We start from the raw sequence: 4,622 nt of genomic DNA, 5'->3' as shown, positions 1-4,622 counted from the left end.
TTGCTTCCTCAGGAAATCACTAAACTCATTGGAGAAACATTCTCCCCCACCATCTGATCTCGGGCATTTTATTTGCATGCCTTTTTCCTTCTCGACCAAGGCTTTAAATCTCTGAAAGTGAGCAAAAACCTCACTTTTCTTCTTCATGAAGTAAACCAACACTTTCCTAGTGTGGTCATCAATGAATGTAACATAATAACTGCAACCTACAATTGTTGCAGTCTTGCTTAGTCACCATACATTTGATTGTATGACATCTAATGGCCTTGCACAGATATGCTTTTCATGTGGGAAAGCATGTTTGGCCTGCTTACCAAGCTGGCATGCTTAACATACTTTGTGCATACCATCAACCTTAAACTTTGGCAAACCTACAACAATATTTTGGGCCTACATAAACTTCAGTCGTTGTACATTCACATGACCGATGCACTTTTGACATATGTCAATATTTGCAATGACACCTATTCCATGTGCAAATATGGCTTTCTTTACTTCAGGCATGTTCACATCCAAAGTAAACATCCTGTTATTTTTGTTACCCTTTGCAACCAAGCGACACTGATTTTTTAAGTCTTCCACAAAACATCCTTGAGGATTAAACCTCAATTGCAGACCCTACTCAACCATCTGTCCAACAAAAAGTAGGTTCTTTGTAAGATTTGGAACATGAAGTATATCTGCCGAGTACTTCATTTTGCCATTCTACATAGACAATGACACTTTACCAACATGTGCAATGGGATGCGCAGTATCATCACCTATTTTTACATAACCTAGTTTTTCTATTTTTTGCATATCTCAACCACTCAGCACGATTGGTCATGTGGTTAGAGGCAGTAGAATCCACATACCCCATGTATCTTGAGATCTTGACACATCTCCTATTATGGAATTGAGCATGTGCTGCATCACAAACAACTGCTCACTTATGTGTGTCATCACCTCCCTATTTACTAGATCATGCATAGTTTCCATGCTGCAACTTGTCACTTTTAATGTCATTATTTTTTTATAGCAATCCTTTGTCATGTGCCCTGGTTTGCCACAATAATAACACTCTATGCTATTTTCATTTTGATTTCTTTGCCAACCACCTTGGCCTCTTTGACTCCCCCTTCCTCTAGAATTGCCTCTTCCACATGTGTGTGATTACTGCCTGCAAATCATTGGACTATTGTTGTCCAGAATTATGATTTCCTTGTCTCGGCAAAACCACCTTGGCCTCAACCACGACCTCTACCTCTACCTCTGCCTCTACCTGAATTGGAGTAGAAGATCTGTTTTGATGTTTTCTTGCTTTATTATGAAGAAGAGTCGTGTCCCCGTAAGACTTTTCTTCTATGATTAACATAGACACCAAGTCCCAAAAGTTGGGAATATTCTCCCTAACTGCAATGGAGGTCTTGAATGGCTTGTACTCTTTGCCAAGCCCATTCAAACAGACATTTACCAAGTCATCATCTTCCACCATTGATAGATCCAAGGAATTCAACAATGCCCTTGATCTTTAAAGCATACTCATTGATAGACATGGTTTTCTCTTTTTTCATAGTATGCAGCTCTTATTTTAGGTGCAATTTCCTTGCCTTTGTGTTGGTTTGAAACATCTGCACACCAGGTTCTGCCATGTAACTGCTGGAGTGTTGGCATCCTGTGTGTGTCCTATCATCGTGTCTGTGACACTAATTGTCTGCTGGAGTGGCATTCTCTTTAGACAACTCAGGAGGCTTCTCATTGTCTCCTTCGACATAGTCCCAAAATCCTTTACCCACCATAAGGAAATTAGTCATTCTAAACTTCCAAGCATGGAAGTTGTTCTTTTCCAGCTTCTCACAAACAATCTGATTGATTTCGTCACCAGACATGTTTTCCTACAACAATCAAAAAACTACAACAGACAATTTCTGTATGCAACCTGTAACACAGTAGTATCTTTCGTGACTACTGCTGGTACTTTAGCACAACTTGTAGGACATCAGATCTGACCAAAGTACATGTACATACACCCAATTTCAACAATACATGTGCAAACACTATCTGCACTCCCAAAATGCAATGCTACACTGCAATAACCAAATTTCGACTAAGGACAGTTCTTAATCAAAACTTATCGAAGCTGTTGAAAATACCTTGCAGTGATAAAACACACCGAGACATGCCCGAAATGCAATTCTGGTCATAATCCCGTATCACATAGGTACCTCAAAACTTGCAAAGACAGCTCCTCAATTGGAGATGTATAGCTCCCACAGAGCTACCGAGGGTTGTTGTACCTAAACCAAGAAGGGAAAGAGATGGTGGTGCTCTTACCTGTGTACCGCTTACTTGCTTGCTTGTTCTTGCCTCTTGCTTGCCTCCTTATCTCTCACACCAACAAAATATATGATACCATAAAGAGAATGTGGGGGAGAGAGAGAGCTTGATTTCCTTGCAAAGCAAACACACACACACACACACACACAAAAGAGTGCAAGACACAAGAGAGATGGATGGCTGAATTTTCTTCTATCTTCTTCTCTTCTCTATGTGCATATAACTAAAAGATAAGAGTACATACATAAAGGGAAAGTACTCTCCTACAGCAACATATGAAGTAGTCAGAAACTCGACTATATGAGCTGGAGTTATAACTATGTCATAACTCTAGAACTCCAAAGTGGCTGTCACACAGCCTGTCATCCCACTGGCGGCATATCATCCATAATCTCACCAACCATGCGAGTGGCATAAGTGCAGATGCTATCACCTGGGCGGGTCATCAATGTCCGCCGTAGTACTAGTTGAGCTCGATATCTCAACAAGAGTTCTTGGGGTGGGGGGCTGATGGTGCAAACGTGATGGAGGTGAAGTGCTTGTTGCCTGGCCTCCTATCAATGAGATGGGCTCTCCCAAGCTAATTACCTCAAACTGCTCAATTGTGGGGTCTTGCAGGTTGGTGGCTTCATGAACCTCCGTGATGTCGCCATGTATCATGAGAGAACACCTGCAGCCTAGACCCAGTCCAAGAGCTCGGAGTCCTCCGCATAAGGCAGTATGTCTTCCTCCAATGGCGTGGGTGCGACCACAACACCCCGCATAGCTTGTTGGACCTTCTTCAATCTTGAATTCTTTTGAACATGGGTCTGAGGTATCCACAACCTATCGATACCCCAGTCGTGTAGCACACCAGCACTTCACAACCATGGTCGGCCAATCACTAAGGAGAATGCTCCTTTGACTTCGGGAAGACAGATGAGACCACAAAATCTAGAGAGAAGACAACATCTTAGATTTGTACTAGCACTCCTTCCACAAGCCCAAGAGGTGTCACCTCGCATTGGTCTACCATCTGGACATGGAAATTGGCTGGTTGGGTGAGCTGCAGACCACTGGCTTTGAGAGTGAACTCTGGCATTAGGTTGACTCCAGATCCGCCATCCACAATGACTCCAAAGAGAGGGGTTCCATTGATTTTTGCCGTGAGGCAAGGGCTTTTGAAATTGGTGAGGGCGTTGATTGCATGAGTGATGCCCATACATTTTGCTGCTTGTAGGATGACCCAAATCCGTGGCTCACAACCTTCAATCTTTGACCTCTCTTCTAGTTATTGTAGTAGCAGATCCGATTGCATGCAGACAGTGGGGCTAAATTAGAGCAGATCCGCAGACAGTGGGGCTAAATTAGAGTAGTTGGTAGAGTGACATCCCACCTTTCTCTCCTGAAGTAGGTCGGCCATGGAAGCTGTTAAAGGTGCAGGGTGGGATGTCACAGTGGCTTGCCCTCCGTCATTGAACATGGGTGGCCCCTTCTAAAGATCTTTGAGAGTTTGCAAAAAGGCGTGGTCCACCACATTATGAGAGATGTTTGAGGGGACTTCACTTTGCTCCGTTAATGGTTCTAGTTCTCCAAGGGCCTTCTTCTAAGCACGAGTGACCACACCTGTGTGGTGGGGCGCTCCACATGAGATGAGGGTGTAGGGTTGTTTGGGGTCGGGGACACTCCCAAGGCAAAGGATGGGTGAACTAGCACCAACAAGGAGGTGTCAGCCAACTCAGTAGCACTTCCCACAAAGAACAAGTGAGTGGCTAGCACTTGGAAGGTGAAATTAGTAGAATCACTAGCTCGTTGTCTGGGCAGTACCAGGTGTAGTGATCCTTGGCCTTGGGGAAACGACGGCATGGGGGTGTCCCTTTTGGACCTTGGTAGTGACCATACTCCCCACAACGGTACCATAAGATGGGATGATTATATGGGGAGGAGACTGTAGGGATAGGAGATGATGGAGTAGCGTGGGCATGAGGGGTGGAAGGTAAGGGTTAGTGGGTGAGATGGTAGGGGTGTATGCAAGAGGGATTGGCTGGTAGATAGGTGTGGTGACGAGGGTGAAAGATGTGAAATGTGAGATCCCTATACCCACCGCGCAACGAATTTTGGGGTGCTAGCAGCGGAAGTAGCACTTCTTGCGTGGGGCAGGGTCCCACACTTGGGGCCTCGCCCATGGATATTCGGACAAGAGACTAATTCCTCGGTTCTTCCAAAACTGAACCCGGAAAAAACTTCCTTCGTCCAGAAAGCACGGGCGATTCCTCCAGGATAGATTTTACTCTAATGTAGTCAAAAGCTTTAACTAACTGAACTGA

Source organism: Cibotium barometz, chromosome 36 (assembly GCF_041138505.1).
Source record: "Cibotium barometz isolate CiBa-2024 chromosome 36, ASM4113850v1, whole genome shotgun sequence".
Classification (NCBI taxonomy): Eukaryota; Viridiplantae; Streptophyta; class Polypodiopsida; order Cyatheales; family Cibotiaceae; genus Cibotium; species Cibotium barometz.
The sequence above is the reverse complement of the archived record's forward strand: the minus strand, read 5'-3'. Positions refer to the sequence as shown.